Source organism: Dermacentor silvarum, chromosome 9, assembly GCF_013339745.2.
Source record: "Dermacentor silvarum isolate Dsil-2018 chromosome 9, BIME_Dsil_1.4, whole genome shotgun sequence".
Lineage (NCBI taxonomy): Eukaryota > Metazoa > Arthropoda > Arachnida > Ixodida > Ixodidae > Dermacentor > Dermacentor silvarum.
The window spans coordinates 77,107,476-77,129,148 of NC_051162.1; the positions used below are offsets into that span (position 1 = coordinate 77,107,476).

Here is a 21,673-nt window from a genome sequence, read left to right on the forward strand (position 1 = left end):
GGCCCGTTATTAAGTGAAAATGTGTGGTCGTCAAAACAGAGTTTACTTCGTCACCATTTGATAGAAATTCTCCAATCAGGCGCCATAGTAAATAAATATTACCTGCGTGGCTGCACATATTCTGGAGACATCTTAGTAAAGTCACAATTTGCGTCGTTTTTCAGGCAATTGATGCTGGCATTAACCCGGAAGGTAAGTTGTGGCCAAATATGAAATGATATTGTTCCTCCCACTGAGTCAACATATAGCAACTGTCATCTTGTTTTTTTATTTTATTTTCTGTGCAGATTCCTCCTAATAAGCCATATAATGTGGGCCGTATCGGGTGTAAATTGTGGCACAATAAAACAAAAATACCTCGTAAAGTTAAACTCTGAAACTTAAATTAAATTAGCTTTTCAAGAAGAGGCCGCACACAAAATAATTGCCATCGTCTCATAGATGTGTTTTATCTTCTGAGAGACAATGCTTCTATAAAGAAACAATTGATATGTTGAATTTTTCATCATACCACATATACACAGTCTGGTTACGTTTTGAGTGCAGTCAGTATACTCTACATCCACTACAGAATTTTATGTGTCATTGGTTGTCGTTTCAGAGTGCGGTAAAAATTTGCCACAACGAAGGATCGCTGGCGGCAAACGCATCTCCAAGTTAAGGGCACCATGGATAGTGAGTTACAATTTATCCCTGTTGTGACCGCTGCATCATGGAAAACAATACCAAAACAAGGCCCTATATCTTGCTTTACCTTGGAAATCGAAATTTTCGCCCTATCATTGGTAAATTCTTTCAATCGTGAGAGATGCGTAATGAACTCATTTATTTTATATAAATAATTGTGTACGATTTATTTTATTTGAACAATTGTTCAAAGGGGTATGCCTTTTCCCATTATTTTTGTGTTAGGTAATTATTACTTAAGCACATTGGCTCCCTTGAACGCTCTTTCCTGCAGGTGTTTGTGCAAGGGATCCACGCAGAAGGCACAGAGGGCAATGTCGTTGCTTGCGGAGGTAGCATTATCACGCGAAACGTTGTGCTGACTGCTGCGCATTGCCTCGATTATCCGTAAGTTTCCTACAAGCTGAAACCTAACGAATGCGAGTTTCACATTGAATGTCGGCTGCACGATCATTACGAATTGTCGCGTACTTAAAAGTTACTATAGAACTTTAATGCAGTTCCTGAGCAGGACACTTGTGCCATAGAAATGATCAAAGCTGAAAAGGCTCGCGGTAATGAAAAAAAAAGAGATTCACTTCATCATTATAAGCCATAGTATATGTTAGTATGCAGAATACATGGGTTCATAAAGCAACAAAATATATTGGAATGGGATTTTACACGCTCTGCATACCATCACTACGAAGACTTTCCTAAAGTAAAATAGTAACGCAAAGGCGCATTTCACTTCATATATACAGTGATTCTACTTCATTACGTGTTCGATCAATGTTGAACACATTGTGCGTAGTTGTAAACCATGATTATTGACATGTTATTGCCTGAACCATTATTGCGCGCGTTCACGCCACCAGAAGAATATACTTGTGATGCATTGAGTGCTGCAACGCGTAAGAGGAATATTTATTGGTAAAGTCAATATAGACGACAATGATATATGGCATATCGTGGTGCAAGTTTTCGTGTGGCAAGAATTTCGAGACTCATATTTAACCACGCACTTTACGAAATTATTTCGGTAGTTGAGCAGCATATACTGATTGAAACAAACCGCAAGTAATCTGAATGCGTTTCAAAGCATCTCTAAGCATTTATGCACCCTCATAAGCCGCATAAGACATTATTAGGTACTGTCTTTATGCAACAAAAATTGCCAATCGTCGGCCTAGTAAAGGCCGACGATTGGCAGTCGCGAAGACTTCGGGACTGCCATCAGCACCGGTACTGTAACGAGTTTGGGAATGGTCCATAGTGCACATGCAGCCGAGTTTTACACACCTGCAGCTTCGGGTGGCGGTTTCATGCAGTTGTGTTCAAGGGCCGTTAGGTGTTGGCTGTTGGCGTCGCGCTTTAACTTCGCACATGCTGATATTTCAGGAAATAATAAAGGCGTAACATGGCCCAATTCTTGATTCCTCAATTCAACAACTCCATTTCAAGTGCTAGTGTTGCAAGTCCTTATAATGTTTCTTTGGATGAAGGTGACTGCATAGCGTTGTATGTAATTTCGAAGCGTTGTATAAGGGTGTTTCACTTAACTTGGGCCAAAATTTCAAAATATGCAAATACTACGTAGCAAGACCAAACCAAGAGAACTGTTGTTGGCCGTCGCTTGAAGATGCTGACAATATTTCTTGCATTCCACCTAATTAGATAATTACTCTAAGTAAGTAATGAACTTCTCAATTATTATAATTAGACGAAAAGTGTCACTGAGAATTTGTAGAGCAGCATGGTAAACTCCCGCTACAGCTTTCTGTTGCTCAATACGTGCTACATAAAAATGGTTTTTGCGAGCGTGAAAGAAGCCCGCGAACACAAGCAACATTGCCACGCGACTGGCCGCTCGAGGTACTTTGCACCTATTCGTGGGCATCTTTCACGCTCGGAAAAACACTTTTATGTAGCACGTATTGAGCAACGGAAATCTGTGTCGGGAGTTTTTCATACTGCTCTAATTTTCTGATTTACACTTTCAATTTAATATTATTAGAGAAGTTGATTAATTAATGAAGACTGATTATGCAACTAGGAGGAATGCAAAAAAAAATAACCTGAGTGTCTCCAAGCCACGGCAAACATCATTACTTTGGTTCTGTCCAGCTACATAGCATTTGCATATGTTTAATGTTTGGCCCAAATTCAGTGAAACACCCTGTGTATAGTTGCATAGCGTTAACCGGCTTCATCGATATAAGCAGTTATAAGGCAACGTAAATACAGGGGTTCCTCTTTATGCGCACTTTTTAATACACTAAATAGCGTGTTCGAGTGTCACTCATAAACTGTAGTAACAACTAAACTGAAATACCATGACATGTCATGGAAGTGTCGTCGTTTAGAAACAATCAAAAAAGGGGGGCTGACAGGTGGAGAAGCACACGTGACATAAAGAAATAAACAGGGATAAGATGCCTCAGAAAGACTGGAAGTTATTTTAAGAAGTTTTCACTTCGTATTGTCTGAAAGTGAGCTTGGTGAGTGGAATTTTGTAAAAGAAAAAGATAGAAAGGGGAATTTTCTTCCAAGTACCGCTCTTGTATAAGAATACCTTCTTGTACTCTTATAATATTATATCTGTAATCTGTAGTCAAGCAGCTACAGAAAGCACGTTACTGAAAGAATGGTATATAAGTCAGATATTACCCAAACTACCTATTATAATTTTAGAGGAAGCATAGTTACATTAAGTGAATGCATTACCCATTTACTCTGCAGTGTTACCTTGAGCCACAGAATAATCTCAGAGCTTGCTTTGTCACGGCATGGCTACGGTCAATACAATCGTTGCTGCATCAGAAAAAAAGACTACATTACACCACGTCACACATGCTTGATGATTCCGCAGTAAGAGGCAGGCAGTTCATTTTGATGCAAGTCTATGATTACAACAGCGGAAGGATGATCGACTTACTTATAGTTCTCGTTTTGTTTTTAGGGAAACGCCTATAGACTGGGTAAGGATATTCTACAACACAACAAACGGGGCTCAGGGCCCCCGCCTTTACGCAGAGAAAAAAATACTGCATCCCTTATACACACAGCGCGCTGGACTTGGCTACGACATTGCCCTCCTCAAGGTAAATGCTGATGCATGTGCTGACTGCGTCACCAAACCTTGTGTTTGGGGAATATTATTTAAAAGCGGAAATTTCCTGCTGATAATACTATCAGGTTGCGAGAAAACCTAAGACAGAGAATTTCATTATCGCGTGCACTGGTTTGGCGATTTCCTTGCAGAGCTTCTACGCGATTCTTTGAACTAGGTGTTGACCCTAATGCTTTGAGGATTTGAGGGTACCCTTCGAGATAGAAAGCAATATGCAGGTTCAAGGCACACCTTGGAATCTATGTGATGTGAAGTTTTCGTGAAGTGGCTAATCGGATCCTCTAAATTTGCCCACTGGATCCCTGCGTCGTAGGCGTGTAAGAAAATTGGCGTAAAGGAAATGTGCTCTGGTATACCGGTGCTACGCAATGTGACACATGCGATGTGACACAATTAGAGCGTTGGGTTGCAGCGGTGGAAGACCTTGGTTCGATCCCCCCATGAGGCGCGTAAATGATTTGTGTTTAAGTATGAGCTATGCGACAAGGCCGAAGGGGGAACCCAGCCAACAGCCGCAATAAGCGAAGTCCGGGAATGTTGGCACAAAGACTTTGGCTATAAATGTACACTTTCTGAGGTGTAGACGAGAAGCTGCGTAACCCAGAGGATTAAGGAAACACGAGGCACGGTATCCGGTGAAGATGAGGGACATTCAGGCAATTCAGCGTGTGTGCACAGAGGGAAGGGCAAAAAAATGTAATTGAGCAATAGAGCATCGTGGCAAAAGAGGGTCGCAGTCGAACTGCTTTTATGGACCATAACAGCAGATTTGTTATCGCTGTTAAAAAAGACAACGACAACCTTCAACTGGAAGGAATAATTTAAAACAATATCAAATTTATGAAGGGCTTGCACATCATTTAATATTTTGTTAATCACTGTCATTGACACTTTTTAATTTTTGATCCATTGTCCGTGCTGTATAAATGGATGCTATTGAGCTCAGAGTCAAGCTTCGCAGATTTCTTCATAATTGTTGCGTCTGTCGACGCGTGCTTGACCAGACGAACAGTGTTTTTTTTATAATTATACGAAGTGCTAGCTCAAATGAGTAGCGAATATCAGCTAGCACAAGTGATGTGTAGTTGGCGTACATATCAGAACAAGTTTTCAGTTAAACATACAGTGAAATGTTTCCATATTTGAGTCCAGAATGTGGGGCGTGCGGATTGTCTTTGCATATATGGACGAGTTAAAAATTTCACATGAAAATACCAGTATTTCATCCGAGTCAATGTCGGCGATACTGTCTTTCCACATACGTTGTCGTTTTTGTTCTAGACTGCGGAAGACATACCATTCGATAAGTTTGTCAAGCCCATCTGTTTACCAAGTGGCTACATTCGATGTCGCAGATAGGAGAGTCACTGCTGTAGGATATGGAGCTACAGATATGTGTGAGTGGGCGTTTTTCGTTTCTGAATTATTAAATTCCCTAACAACCTTTGCCCGAGTTTATCTATGTAGGCAAGAGAAGGTTGCTGGCGCTTTCAATAATACACCAGGTTCTAGTGCGCAAACCAAACCCATGCCGTCAATTTAACTTCGCAAGAAGGTCAATAAAATGGCATTCCTGAAATTCAAATTTTGCGACCAGCCGCAGCAGTGCATGTTTACTTAAAACGGGCGTTGACCAATATATTACCGCATTCGCTGCGGAGTGAGGGCATCGCATGAGCCTAAGCATACAAAGGTCGTAATGTGGCATTGTGTTCTATTTTACGCAGCACAAACTGTGAAAGGCGCCCTGATGTACGCCAAACTTAATGCCCTCAAGAACTCGGATTGCAAGTACCAACTGGCTCACCACCCTCCATTTGGTCGGAACTACACGAATACAATATGTACTATGGGATACGGGAAGGATATTTGCCTCGTAAGTAATAAATACATCTGCACGAAGCTTACGTTGTGGTACAAAATGATTAGTATGCGTGATAATAGAGAGATTTAGGTAATGGGACCCAAGAGGCACGTGTTTTCTTGCGCAAGAGAGCCGCTTGGCTCCCAGCACGAGTGAAGCAAACTTAGCGTTCTTGGGTACACAAACCACTTGCGTCCCATATTCTAAAATTTCTAATATCAGTTAAATTGTACCGTGGTATTTCAACCAAAGTTCCCTAGCACTGTGCTACATAGGAAAATGTTGAATATGTTCCACCAAATAATTTTTCTTCTAACTGAAACACTAAAGCATAATGTCAAGTTATGTTTGATGTCATTTAATGCACCACAAGAGCATATAGAAATATAGAACAAATTAACCAATTTAGTAAGGAAGAGGCCGTTACAAACTTTAATATTATGCTAAGTTAGAGTAACGCAATAGCAAGATATCGTAAAGGACAAGTTATCTTACTGGCATATATGTGCGGGGGTGCCCCGGATAAGTGCTGGAAGCGTAGGAAAGTGCGATTTTGCAAAGCTGTCTTTTTCTATGGCGCAAAAGTTTAGCAAAAAAAAAAAAGAAACAGACCTAAAAGGTGCTGTTCCAGTCCGTTTCTTCATTTTTTTATAACCGCTTGCGACAAACGTCGACCGCTGTAAACGTCTTACATCTCAGAAGAGCGCGGTGAGAAATTTATAAGTACGATTGCTCTTTGCACTCAACTCTATGAGTACATAGTGTACGATGTGGTTTCCCGGTTGCTTACGCACAATATGATGCCTTAACAAAATATGCTGTTTTCGCTTATATTTACGCTTGTGTAAGTGCGTTATTGATGTTGATGATGGTGATAATATGTGGAGTTTGCTGTCGCTGAGGGCGAGGGATCACATTCTTGAGACCGCACAGGGTAATCTTAAACGTAAAAATCAAAGGGCTCATGAGCTGAGTGGAAGTGATAAGAACGACAAATTCATTGTTGCCAGGGCAATTCGAAAAGATTTTCTGGTGTTATTTCTTGGGACCTTGATTCACCTGGACTATCATATAGTCTGCATTTAGTTTTCTATTAATTTTGCTTATTTAATGCTGAGAGCTGACGGGAAAAATTGTAAATAAATGATAAGTTTTGTGAAATCCTTTCTCCGTGATCGAAGTTATTGTAAGTACTAAGAACTGATGCCATAAAAGACCCTGGCATTCAATTTCTCGCAGAATAGTTCTTTTTCCGATCACGCGCTCTCATTAGTTTTAAATGGCAAATTTAACCACAATTATACGAAGTAGCTTGCTTTTAGTACCGTATAAATTATTCACCAATACAATTTCCAATAGAATTAGGGCAACACTTGTGTTCAATCAACCAAAAGAAGAGGCTGGTTTCAGGACCGGATATTCTACAGTGGATCACACCCATGCAATCCATCAGGTAATCGATAACTATGCGGAGTACAATACACCCTCCATATGGCCTTCATAGATTATGAAAAGGCAATTATTTCAGTAGAGATACCAGCAGTGATAAAAGCATTGCGTAATCAAGGAGTACAGGAGGCATACGTGAATATGTTAGAAAATATCTACAAAGATCCCCAGCTACATTGGTTCTCCTCAATAAAAGTAGAATGTTACCTATCAAGAAAGTAGTAAGGCAAGGAGACACAATCTCTCCAATGCGATTCACTGTATGCTTCGAAGTATTCAAGCTCTTACACTGGAAAGGCTTAGGAGTGAGGATCCCCGGCGTATATCTCAGGAACCTTCGGTTTGCAGATGACGTTGCTCTGTTCAGCATCAATGGGGATGAATTACAACAAATGATGGCCATGTAATGCGTAGGATGGATAACTGGCGGATCACTAGAGTTACCGAATTGATACCAACAGAAGGCAAGCCCTGTCGAAAATGGCAGAAAACTAGGTCAAGTGATGAAGATAGGAAAGTTCCAGGTGCAAGTTGGAATCAGCTAGCGCAAGACAGGGGTAACTGGAGATCGCAGGGAGAGTCCTTCGTCCTGCAGTGGTCATAAATATAGGCTGATGGTGATGATGATACGAAGTTGATAAATATAGGTTGACTGTGATGTTGTAAGACAACGCGTAACTAAACGGCTGGTAAAAAAAATACAGGGCATGCTTAAAACTTTCTAAGAATATGAAGGCGAAAGCCTACTTGGACCCATAGAGATGTGGAATGAAGTTCTGAGCCGTGGCGACGACTTATACAAAGCGCGCAAGCGTTTTTGCCGCCGTTTCCAGAACGTTCTACGGGCGCCGCCGTTGCCTTTACCCTCAACGCCTTCCCGCGCCACCGCTGACATTTCAATCCACCTCGCCAGCGCCGCTGTTGCCCTTTCCCGGCGTTGAACGCTAGGGGCCGTATGGGAATGCTAGCCCAGAATTGCATTTGTAAACGTTAGCGCCAGCCAAATTACTCCTTTCCAGATTCCACACACCACCTCATAATTACTGTAGCCCTGAAGTCATCTATCTATGTTGCATTATTGCTCCACTGCGATCCCCCTTTATTACAACGAAGCTCTATATAGATAACGAATTCGTCCGTCCGTCGCCTGTACGCAGAAACTATCATCATCACCAGTGGCTCGAGCATCGTCGTCGTCTTCCACAGATGGCTCGTTGGCGCCCCTCGGCGCAACCGTGCTAGAGTGACCTAGAACACGGGGGAGTGTCCAAAGCGCCGCGCGAATGCACGCGAGGAGAGAGAGGACCTTTTCTTGGGAACTCCCGCACCGCGGCGCGGCTGTATCGGACCCGTTAAAATCTCTATATAAGAAAAGTACCGCCATCAACTCTTTCCTCCACGCCTCCTCTCCTAAAGTGCTTCCTTTTTTCTTTACTTTTTGCTTGCAAAAGCGAGGTCGACGGTGGCGCACCTAGAAAGTCCACGTTGAAGCTTTCAGGCCGTGCCACGGCCGGGCTCGACTGGCACGCGCGCTCGCTTCTTACGGCCTTCGCATTGGGGCTAGTTCATGCCTATCGCCGCTGCTTGGAGGGGGGCGCTGCGACCCCACCCTCTTGCTCAGCTGCTCCCAGCCGATCTGTGCAGCGCGCGCAATGCTGGAAGATTGGGTCGGGCGCGCTTCCTACCTCACCGTGCATTCAAGAACAAGTCGCCTAATTGTAGAGGACTCGTAAATGGTTCATCTAGGCTTCTTATAAATGGATGCAGTGTAACTGTATTAATACATCGAGCTTCTTTAAGTTCACTGGGGCTGCATGCCCCGGGAGAACAGCTCTCCGCCGTCAAATACATTTTGAGGAATGAAAATTAATATTTATTGCTCGTATGCACTTACAATGGTTGCCATACTTTCAGGCGAAAACTTGCGGGCACAGTAGCTCACAAATGCGTCTTATTCACAATTACAATCTAAAGTGTTTCCTTGGCGACTTGTGTACCTAGGCCGCAGGCTTGTCGTTTTCTTCAGTCAGTTGATTTGAGTGATTTACAAGGAATATTCTCCGAAGCTTCTCGGTAATTAGATGTGCGGATCGTATCGCGTGACTGTCGTCCACACCTTCAGGGCAGCTCAAGATGGGAGCGCGTTGTAAATATGGCTGCACTGCTCTTTCGAGTACTTCTAGTAGAGGTGCCCACAAAATAACTCGGAACGCCGGACCGGTCGCCGCTCGTCGGCGGAGCGCGCTGGTAAAGAAGTAGTGCCAGGCTCTGCGCATGCGCGGTCTCCCTAGCAAGCTCGCCTCGCTCCCTAGTGCATCTAAATAGGTGTTGCCTTGCTCCAAAAGAATAGTGTTGGGTGCCTTTAACGTTATCACAGGTGCGGATGCACTCTCTAAAACGCTGCGTGCGGGCAGTGTGCACGCGATGGAGAATAAGCGCTCGTGCGTGCACGTCAATGGGCACTGACGCCTTTTAAAGTGAAAGGCTTAACGGGCTCATTAGTCACGGAATGTGTCCATCGTCGACAACACTTGCGGTAGCAAAAATCAGTAGGCGGCGTTCTACACCTCTACCGTTCAATAAAGCATGTAAAATTGAATTAAGCACCAAGTAGCTAAAAGTAATTAAGAGTAATTCAAGTGTCCCAATGACTAAAGAAAATTAATTAGGCTAATTAACAAGACCAATACACCGACATCGTACGACACCTGTATTAAAGCGGGATAAAGTGAATTACTAAGTAACTAAGAATAACGACGAATCATTATAAGTATCATTAAATACTTTTATTATAGTGCCGCATGCATAAAATTTATTCCTGTGCATGAAATTGGCGTGTTGGAATACGCCGTCTGATGTCATTTTAGAAACTTTTATTACTGCTCACAGTCATCCTTGTTAAAGGAGCCGTCATGTTGCAGTCAAAGTTCTGATCTTATTCCCAAGTAGTCAATGCGTCTCGGAATATAATTGAACAAGGACTAAAATACATCGCGCAACACGATTCAGGTTGATAAGTGCGCCCCAGTGCTACTATAGTCGAGCCATGGCGCTCGCCCACATCAAAGATAAGCTATGAATTCTTAGTTTCTTTAGGCGAAATAATTAACTCAGATATGCAAGACATTAGGTATAATTAAAAGTAGAGCATGGCGAACTCACTGGTCACCACTCAGTTATAAACGCTCATGAATTCCATCCACCCAAGCTATCCAGAAAGCATGACTACTCTTAGAATGAATGCAGATTGCGACGAGAATACGCCACAAGGATTACGCGTGCGTTAAGAGATTACGCTGCATAGTGCGCGAGCACGCTGTAGCCTACAGGTCTCGATCGCCCCCCCCCCCCCTTCCCCTCCTCCCAGATATGTTGTCGCAGCGCTAAGACGGAATATATATATATATATATATATATATATATATATATATATATATATATATATATATATATTATAAATACTGCAATCACCATGCGGTGATTTTAGCAGGGTGGTACAAGCATAACGAATACATTGGTATGTACCGAAAATGCACCCGTTAATAAAGAAACTGTTATTTGAATAAATACAAAGCGTACAGGTTGGGCACACGCAACGTTACTCTAAAGAAGTAAAACACTGTCACTGCAAACATGGAAGTAACAAAATAATGTCACTGTAAACATGATAAAAAAGAAGTTAATGTTGGCGCAGAGACGTCATTTTTTAGCTGGTTCCAGTCCACTACTCTGCGCGGAAACAAACAATACTTAAAAGAGTTGCTGTGTGAGGAAAAAGGAATTAGTGAAATTATGTATTTGCCGAGTAGCGCATCCGGAGGAGAAGGCTACGATCTTATGTCTATCTTATAATTCCCTTTTATTAGTTGATGCTATCTTGCCCAAACATCTTGTCCAAAAGCGCTAGAAACTCGGGCTAGAAACTCATTGCTTGGGAACTGGTGAAAAGAAACACCGGGTGTTTTCCCGGAACGGGACTTGAAATATGGAAGACAGCAATACACCATCACACAGCAGTTATATACCGATGTGCAATGAATGGCGCCAAGTCTTGGCTGTGGCCACGCGTACTAAAGACTGTACGACTGTCTTCAGGATGGATGGATGAAGAACTTTATTAGTGTCCTTTTGGGCGCGGAGCCCACATACTTCATACTTAACGACACTGACAGAGCACCGAATAAATGCGCGGGAAAACGATCGTGCGAGCGCGAAGGCAAGCGCATGTACGCGGAGCATGATGATGATGATGATGATGATGATTTAGTGGCATCCCCTTTGAAACGGGGCGGCGACAAATAGTCACCTAGCCTGCTTGATTTAATCAGGTATACTATACATGTTCTTTATCTAGCATTTTTGTATACCGGTCATTATTTTTCTTTTTCAAAAATTTACCTTGTACCGCTGCCTATGATTTTAAGAGATCAGGCCGTATCCATCTTTTCCCTGCTTTTTTTGCACCAGTACTCCAATCGTCTCTTGCTGATCTCTACGGATGATCTGTTTATGTTTCCTTCCACTTTAAACCCAAGCGCTTCTGGGAGTTGCACGTTACCTACGGTTCTCGCTGGGTGGATCCCGTCGCATTCCATTAGGATGTGCTGAGTGGTCTCTGGATCTTTACTGCAGCATACACATGTCTCATCTAGTTCCGAATATTTGTTCCGATATGTTCCGGGTGTTAGAAGCAGGGTCAGGGTCGCAGCGCCCCTACCACCGACGGGTGGCGAAATGTGCTGAGAAACTCTCCCATTCTTTCCCCGACGGGTGAGAAGGCCGTAAGAAGCGAGCGCGCGCGCCAGTCGAGCCCGGCCGGGGCCGGGCGCGCGCCGCCGCCGCCGCCGGCGACTGCGGCTGCGCAGAGGACTTTCAACATGGCTCTGAGGCGGAAAAAACGAAAATATAAAGAAGTGAAAAGCGCGCGCTATCGTCGACCAATCGGAGATACAGCAGAGAGAGAGAGAAGTGACGTTTATCATGGCGGTACTTTTATTATATAGGGACTTTAGGACCCGTGGGCTTTCTCCGCTCCGGGAGTCGCGCCAAGGCGGCGGACGTCTGCTACGAGCCTGATATTTTGGTTGCTATTAGCCAAAGTCGCGATTATTTTGGATATATTGAATACCACGTCACCGCAAGGTAATACCCCAGTGACGCAGGGCACAAAGAACGCGTTTTCCGGCTATGAGTACGAGTATTTTGTCTGTACCCTTCTAGCTTGCCTGGTCAGCGCTTACGCGGCTGTTTGAGTAACGCATTCCGCGCGCTTACTTCATTTAGTTATGCGTGGAATGAGCCACGTGAACGTGCTGCAGAAGAAAATAGGCTGGAGATCGCGATGACAAGCAGGAAAACGTAGCATATATGGCTAGATGCATGATGCTAACGCTTTTACAGCCTACCCTTTCCTCTCTTTTATTTCGTGCATTTGATTTGTTTTACAAGACTGCCTACCGCGCTCTGCTGTTTCTCTATTACGGCGAAATCCTTAACTGGCTCTTGGGAAGCGGAATGTGTCCGTCGGCGGGGCTGCAGTACCTAAAATAAATAGAAACCACGTAACCCTCGCGTATCGTTCACATGGTATATATACCAAAGTATAGCGTGGAAAGGTACAAATACGTTTGGATAAGATGGCTGATGGGTCAGGGCATTAATAACTTGATATACTTGCATTCACGTCACGATTCACGATAACAATATGACCTGTAATGCAAACCAGCATTCTTCGGACAGAAATCATTCTAGTGGTGTGGGTGTGACGATAAGAAGGTGTTCGTATAAGAATATCGATCTGAACGCGTCGAACTGAGCTGTGTATCATGAAGAACTAACAGCACAGGTAAAGGGTAATAACAGTAATGATAATTTCTGGGGTTCTACATCCGAAAATCACAATATGGCTATGAGAGACGCCGTCGTTGAGGGCTCCGGTAATTTCGACCACCTGCGATTCTTTACCGTGCACCTAAATCTATGTACACGGGTGTTTTATGCATTTCGCCTCCATCGAAATATAAACCATCGTGGCCGGCAATCGAACCCGCGTCCTCGAGCTTAGCTGTCCAACCACCTACCAAAGCCACTAAACTACCACGGCATGTAGGTAAAGGGTACGCGAGAAATATACGCTGCAAAAAACAAGACAAACCAAAATAAATGAAACGCTAACTGTGCAACACTGTGTGCGTTTGCCCCATTTCATAATTACGAGCGAACCTCAGAAAACGAACGTGATGCATTACGGATGTGCAACTCGTCTTTCGCCTTTTGTGGTGCAAGGGCGCGAACAGTAAGCGAATTTTACCATGAAAGTAACTTTAGGAATATTTATTGCGTATGCTCTCTGGTTCATACCCAGCAAATATACTTACTAATCAATAATTACGTACTTGCAGTTACGTAGTGAAAGAGACCACTAATCACCAAAACGTAAGCTTTCGATGTGTTACTGTTACTGAAGGTAACTTTTCATTGATATGTAAAATCAATAGCGATAATTGTAGTGCCTCAAAGACAGTAATTTTCAAGACGATTTTAGACTCAATATAATCCAAGCACAAACATTGTCATGCGCCATGAATACTTGTAGTTAACGTAAAAAAGTCACATGTTAAATTTAGCAATAACTATGATATCAAGAGAAGTTCCACAGCGGTAATTTCAGAGTGAGTTCACGGATAATTAAAACAAGCATGTTGCAGCAATAACTTTTACATAGCAAATGAGTAAATGGCTAGGCCAGTAGTACCTATCTATTAATTTCAATGTAGAAAAATATTTATTTGTTTGCCTATTCGTTTGCGTATTTTTTATGTTTGTTTGCTTATTGGCTGGAATGGCTTTTCCTTCGAATGTCTGAATTTTAAACAAGCTTCGCTCACGGTGAACCTTAAGGTACATCGTGCGCGAAGGTTGTATTGAAGAGAGCGTACAGCAAGAATTGTTCGTGTACGGTATCTCTGAAGCGAAATAAGCCAACAATATTACGGCGTTAGGGCCGTCTCTGCTCTTGCTCTTGTTTCCCTTACACATTCGCAATGTGCTCTGTTCATAATAAAGTATTGTCAAGGCTAAAAGATTATATATACATATACATACGGCCGTAATACATATACATATGGCTGTAAACCACTACTGACCGTGAGTGAAAAGCGCCTAGTGGTGAGCGAAGCGGTCACTGCACGCACGTAAGTATTTCACTTGACTGCGCGAGTAATTTACGTTTTTTTCTTTACTCTTATTCGTGCAAGCATGGCGCTGTTGCCCGCGTATTCATGCGAGTACCGTTTTGTTTGCGTTATTTCCTTGCGCGGGCTCATTTACCGCGTTTCTACGCACGCACAGTTACCGCATTACCGTTCGCGAACTCTAGAGCACCGGTGCTATAGACCGCGCTGATCAGTTTGAGACGTTTGTTTTTGTAATATCTTGCTGCAGAAGCACAAGGACAACGCTCAAAGATGGGTAAGCTCCATGCAGCACCACACTGTTGAAGTTAAATAGACTTTAAGTGCTTTGCGTGGAAACTGAACGCAAAAAACTACAGCGCGTAGCACACGACGCTCGCTTTCTGCGCGCTTCGCGAGCGCGAAAAGCCCACGGGTCCTACAGGGACCTTACACGGGTCCGGAGCAGCAGCGGCGCGGCGCGGCAGTTCCCAGAAAAACGCCCTCGCCGGAGCCGGCGCTTTGGACACTCCCCTATTATTCTAGTAGGTCACTCTAACCGCGCGAACGCGCTCGTGCCATTCATTGCTCACGTGAGATTGCGTCCATAGAAAACCAGATGTGTAGCTGACAACAATTTCAGACACGTCGCGCCACGTCGTGGAGTCATATGAAAACGCGGGATTGGCGGCGTTTTCAAACTTAAGATGGTAAGAAAGTGTGCATGTTGCTGCGCTTTTTTGCCGGATCTTACGTTTATTTCTTTATTAGGTGACGTAGATCACCCTGGCGACAACGTGAGCGCGTTAGCGTTGGTGTGCGCGGCGTGATTGGCGTGGCCATCTTTAAAAAAGCGCTTTTTATGGTGATCGCGACTGTGTACGCTCGCCCTGCTACGCCTATGAAAGACATCGAAACGTTCATGATAGACATTTTCGGTTGGTTGATGCCCAACGACGATACGCCCATTCTCATCATGGGGTCAATATTCGCAACACCAGACCCACCATCACAGCTTCACTGGCTTGCAACTTCACAATAGTGGAAGGGCTTCGGACTTTTTTTCCCAAGAAGCCCCTAGAATCAAGAAGTTTAATGAATTCAAAGATTGCTATCCACCCAACTTTACCACGAATACCCAAATAAAGCTTCTACAGGCTTTAAAGAAAGTTAAAAATAATTCAACCTGCGACCAACACTTTTCCGAGTGGTCACTGTGCGTTCTCAGCAAATCACAATATGCAGGGTGAGGTGTCATTAACTCAGAAGTCGAAGTGCAGATGCGTTGATTAAATGGCAGGTCGGTCTGGATAAATCTTGGGTAGAGGGTGCGAAGTATGACGCTTCTCACCTCCAAATTGGCATATTCTAGAAAAGGACCTTAGACACGTGGCTCTCTAAGCTTCAAGCAACGCGCTTCCTTTGGTGTTGTTTACAGTTTTATACAAGTAAAATGTTTTAGAGTGATGCAACAACTTCAGACTGTACAATTTTCTTCCAACCTTCAAACGCCCCTTGTCGTCTCCGGTGCAAATATTTCTTAGCACCATGGAGAACATGGTGCAAAGTGAGCTAAGAAATGTCGTGTTGCAACAACGCACCTTAATTTAGTTGTATAGCTTAGGGCTCAGATCCAGAAAGGGAACTTACGAACAATGCTTTGCATATTGGGCCACTGATAACGTATCCAAAAAGAATCATGCAGATCTAACAAACATTTAGGAATCTATATGAAACAAAGCTTTTGTGAAGTGGTTAATGAAATGGTATAAGTTTGCCCATTTCATTGCTGCAGCTTGCGCGTAATAGAAACTGGCATGACCGCACGTATACTCTCGCGCATGCATGCTACGCAGTGGGATAACTCCAATATTGACTTGTATTTCTTCAGTTATTCTTACATATTTCAAATGTAACCCCTTGCTTCCTTACCATCCACCGTTGTCGGTATGTGCCAATGTCAGGAAATCATCATCGTCATCATCAAGACGCGGCGATCATTTAAAGATTTAGTTGAGATAGTTGGTGTTGACAGGATAAAAGTGTCTGTGTCTTTGTGGCGGAATTGGTAAGAAAGTAACCGTTAAAAGGTTAGAAAGACTTACTTCAATAAATAAATTGTACTTTTGATGTCGTATATTTGCTGTTATGAGCATGTTTATACGAATGCATCATGACATCGAGCATTTAACTAATTTCCCATGCTAATACACAACTTGGGACACTGTGTCGGCGTGGAATGCGTGATGGAGATGGCATGATGAGAATGCGATGACGTAGCTGGAATGATGATCGAGGAACAATCACGATGGCATAACGAATAGGAACAAATACCTAGTGCCCCAAGCTGCTAGAGCACATGCGCCACTAGGTCAGCCTAAAAGAATAGGCAGATAGTTAAATAGGGTGAGAACTCCCGATGTAGTAATGAATGCTAATTGCATAAAAGTGTGTCGGAGTGCGAGGTTGGGGAACGTGTTTAGAGCTTGTACAACGCGGCGGCTTCGGCACTGGTTAAGTTTGCGTGTAGTGGAGGGGGAGTTCTGCGGGATAGTCGGTAGTGCTGTAGTACTCTTTCGTATGTGAGTGCCATACTTTCCACCTTGAGGTTGAGGCCCCTGGCTGTCGCATGAACGTGCTCATTTTTAAGGCGAAAGGCTTAGGTGTCGTTGGTGGTGCTCTTGGAGTGCCCTTGGCGGCGACCTTGGCGAAACTGTGCCGTCAGGGAAAGTGGCCGACGCCGTAAAAAATACCCGGATTGACGTCACATTTCTCACGGACGTTCCTGCAAACAGAGTAAATTAGTGGCTTTGAAAAGAAAGTTCTGTACATTTCGGTCTGGGTGAGAATCGAACCCGGGCAGCTGGGGTGTGAGACGAGCACGCTTTCCCGAAGCCACGGCTGCTCCCTGGTTTTGGTTTACTAAAGGTGTGCCCAGTGCATGCGCGATGGCACTGGTCACATCACAATCATCTCGCTGACTTAAGGTGAGGACTAGTGCGTGCACTAACATGCTACCTTTAAGTACTACGCTAGGTTTTCATATGTGGTGTTGAGGCCGTAGCCTTAGCGCCACACGTGTACTATCCGTTTCGGCTCGTTATGTCTTCCCAGAATTCTAGTCCCGTTTGCCTAACTTAATGCAGTACCAATATGTCTTGCAAATAAGTTTAACTCCGATTGCATGCCTTCATGTATTACCAAATGTGCAGCAGGGTTTCGCCTTCTTGTGTTACAAGAGTGTAACACCTGCCGAACTTTATTTGAATCCATGCTTGTTTCAACACGATTAACCTCTTTCTGCAGGGTGATTCCGGTGGGCCACTTACCATGAAAAACCGCTATGAAAAGGAAGTTCAAGTTGGTGTGGCTTCGAGTTCATACGACTGCAGGGGAAGCGAAGCGCCGAGCACATTCAGCCGTGTTTCAGCTCATATACCGTGGATAATAGAAGTGCTCGCTGCTCCAGAAACATGGGAAAAGCTCAATGTTCTTCCCCTCCATATAGTCTAAATAATAAAGAGTCTGTGTAGGAAAGCGAGAGCTAAAATATATTTTTGCTCGTGCAATTCGGGAAATATGGCTTCGACAAAAAGGTACGACTCTTCGCAAATAGAGAATATATGAAGTTGACTTTATAGCAATATTTTAAATCAATCAATGTTCAAAAGCCCAATAGCCAAACCTCTGTGGTACAAAACTGCGCATACACTGAAAGACAGGACTTGTGAAACAAAGAGAAGCACAAATTTGATACATTCATCAAATTAGGCAGCGGCTGAGGGACACTTTGTTTTTAGCAATCACAAGAATACTCATCAATTTAGGCCATGCATAACAATGCTCAAAGCGCGGGTCCAGCGCACATCTTTGCGCAATGAGATTACAAACACCGCGAAAGTTTAGCCTAAAATATTTATCGCTGCGAAAATGAAGAAACAGTAACGGGTGCTTGTTAAAATAGATTTAGTAGGACACACCATGTGTCATCAAGGAGCCCTATTTTAGATCTGATTCGCAATGACCGATAGCTAATATGGCACGAACATTCTTCCTAAGCATTCGTTAAGGCCCCAAATGACCTAGGTACATTTGTCGGTTGTAGGAACATTCGTCAAATCCGCATGCCTTGAGTAGTCGCATCTATTTGTGTACTGACCATCATTGTGGGTGAGAAACATTTACACTAAGAAATAAACAAAGAAGAGGTATACGAGTTGCTAAAGACGACAGTACACTAGTTTTGTCTAATTCTTACTACTGTTAGCTGAAACAGACTCCGTGTAAACTCGGCAGGTTTATACGACCTTGTAGAATCGCAATCCTTATTATAACAAAACGGAAGTCAAGTCAAAAAGACCAGCGAAGCTGTATTATGGTGGGAATGATGTATTTCCAATTATGATTATTAAGATGTGATGGTGTAATTGGTTATTTGAACTAAGAGAGAGAGAGAGAGAGAAATTTGCCGCGTATCTGCGTGCTTCGCTGCAAATGTCGTCGAAAGACGATAGTCTTCTGCCGGCCGTACTACATGAGTGCTGGTCTGATCCGCGGCCACCCGTGATGCTGTTCTCGTACCATTTCCGTCCTGGCATGAAGGTTTGTTTGAACAGATTTCATTTTACCGCATTATTTCATCAAGCGGCCATTTATGTTTTGCCCTGCCTCAGACAGCGCTTCCTTTATGTTGAATCGGCCGCATCTGGCTGGCATTGATAAAATTGAGGAGGCGCTGCGTGAGACATGGACGCCATCTGGCAATACATCGGGAAACATGAGCTTGTGCAGAGGGTTTCTTTCCTCCATGGCAGAGGGCGCTCGTCGGCGCGCAGTCGGGGAACGTCGTTCGTCGGCGCGCATAGCATGGCATTTTCAGCGCAGCTTAAGAAACTAGGGTCTTTAGAGTTACGTATCTATGTATTTTCTATTAAAGGAACACACCTCCTCATACTTACCTAGTGATGTTGCGCCTCAGATATGCGTAATATTTACTTTGTGATCGATAACGTTCACAAGTATGAACAGCCGTACCAGTTTAAATAGTGTGGGTGGTAAGGAAGTGGTCCAACTTTGGCCGGGTGGCTGAATCGGGTGACAGACAGACAAACAGACAGACAGACAGACAGACAGACCAAATTTTCAGCGTTTAAGTTCCCCAAGAAAGACTATCGTCTTTAAAAGATTAGAGTAAGAAAGTCCCCTGTCTCTGGAATTTATTATACTCACTGGAGAAAAATTGCCTGAGAGTAACGGTTTGCACGGGAGTGTTCGTTTAGTGTGTAGTGGTGCATGCGACAGGTCAAGAAGCGAAATGTGATTTAAAAGAATTACAAGGAAGATAGTGGGAGACCGCAGTTGTTCGGAGGTGCCATTCTAAATACTTAAAAAACAAATCTGCTCTAACAAGGTTTCTAAAACTGAGCAGGGAAGCACACGAAACAGAGTTCTATTCATTTTTTTTAAATAAAGCAGGTCATGAGATGGGCGGTAATGTTTCAGTCATTTGCACATCGCTCCGAATGGAACAGAGAACAATTTGCGGGATGAGCAAGACACTCGCTCAGCATTGACATATTGAGTAATTGCAGTATTCTTATTTCTTTTTGACATAATTAAAGAGCGCGGGAAGCACAGACACGCCACGAGAGGAATAGAAACGAAACAGAGAATCCCCCTGTAATTTTGTGCCGCGTCTGCATTTTTGGCGCTCTTTAATAATGTCAAATATATAATCCCTGTGAAAGTTCTTTTAAGTCATATTCTTTTCCCTTGTGGAGACAACAATTAGAGACAACGTAAGCTTCTTCCGGACAAAGTGGTGATGGTTAAAATGGTTCCCAAGGTTTCAGACAGCTCTTCCTTTCTCTGGCAGTGGCGGTTCTAAAGACAGGATGTAGATGAAAATTAAGAACGCAAGATACTCTCCCATCTGGCACTTGCATTATTACACGATTATCAATGGTAATTTTCTACATAGATCCGTGGTATCCAACCAGACGTGGAACACTTCGAAGTTGACATGCTGTTGAGTTTAGGCAGTTGTACTCTCAAAACATACTACTCTTAAGAATATAAACCATAATTTGATTTTATATACTGAGTACCATTACACCCCTCCAAAGTTTGAAGATGGCTGATATCAGATAACAATGAGAGCGATGGGCAGTTTTGAAAAATAATTAAAGCGCATAGGCTTTAAATTCAGTGCTAATCAATGCTATTCAGCGGAAATAAATGCATCCAGTCAGTCAAATACCTAATGTTATGTGTTATCATTCGTTTGCGTTAGACAGCTACTATCTAAAATTTAAGCACGATTAGGCAACCTGAACTACCATATACACAGGGTCGCGTTCGATGTGTGTGTTCAAAATAAATATGGGCATCAGATGGGAAGCAATGTTCCGATCGTGTGCGCATCGCTCATAATAGTAAAAAAGTTCATAATTACCAAACCAACACATATATATGCATATATATTTTCGGTAGTGGTGTAATCGTGTTGCTGCCGAAAATTTACACCAGCAGCGAAGTAGAATACACTTGGTTACTGCAATATTAGCTGTTTTTGTCTGTTTGAGCTCTGCGCCCCCAGGTGGCAGCACCATACAGGCCGCTCGCGTTTACGGTTCCGCCAGCACGCCTCAACGCCCGGTCCGCCCGCGTTTACCCGATTACGGGACAAGCTAATACTCTCTAATAACAGAGAATGCTACATATTTTTCACACAAATGTTCATATGTGATTATGATTAAGGTCCAAAGTTGCAATACGAGCCAGGGTTAGAATAGGTTAGTGTTGGTTAATACCAGTCACGCCTCTTAAGGAAGATGTGAGACACCCCTTCAGCTGCAAACATGGTGTACTACGTGATACCTATAGGAATAGATTTATTGTACGTAAATCAGAATGTTGGCGAAGAAACGGCTACCGCGGTTGTTCAATTCGTAGCCTATCGCAGGCTTCATGGGTAAGTTGTGACACGACTCCCTGCGCCGGCATGTGGTGTTTTTGAAGTCAAGCTTTCTTTGCTGACTTCACACTGGTATGGCGTATCTCGGGAACTGGGTATCTTGTAACTGTTTCCAGGAAAAGTAAACGGCCCTTTCGCACCACCATAGCAGTTTAGTAAGTCGCAACACACACCAAAAGGTATCTTTCACTTTCAACGAGACTAAAAGCGGGAATTGATCGCAAACACGGCAAAATTACCAGTAAGGGCGCACTTAGCACCATCAGAGCAGAAAATATGCAGCTTTCACTGTAACCTGCACTTTACACAGGGATCGACCCACCTGTCATCTTTGTCAAAAAAAAAACAGGATCAAACAAGTCTCGAAGATAAATAAAAGAAGGCCGACATATTTGCGCCCGAAATATGGTCCC

The 21,673-nt window shown here is 43.4% G+C and overlaps 1 long non-coding RNA gene across 1 annotated transcript; it reads left to right on the forward strand.

Moving 5' to 3' along the window:
* Nucleotides 1-612: 612 nt before the first annotated feature.
* On the forward strand, nt 613-3,749 carry LOC125939946 (uncharacterized). Its single transcript, XR_007463176.1, has 3 exons — nt 613-675; nt 962-1,074; nt 3,629-3,749. It is a non-coding gene; the product is annotated as an uncharacterized LOC125939946 (long non-coding RNA).
* Nucleotides 3,750-21,673: the final 17,924 nt, after the last annotated feature.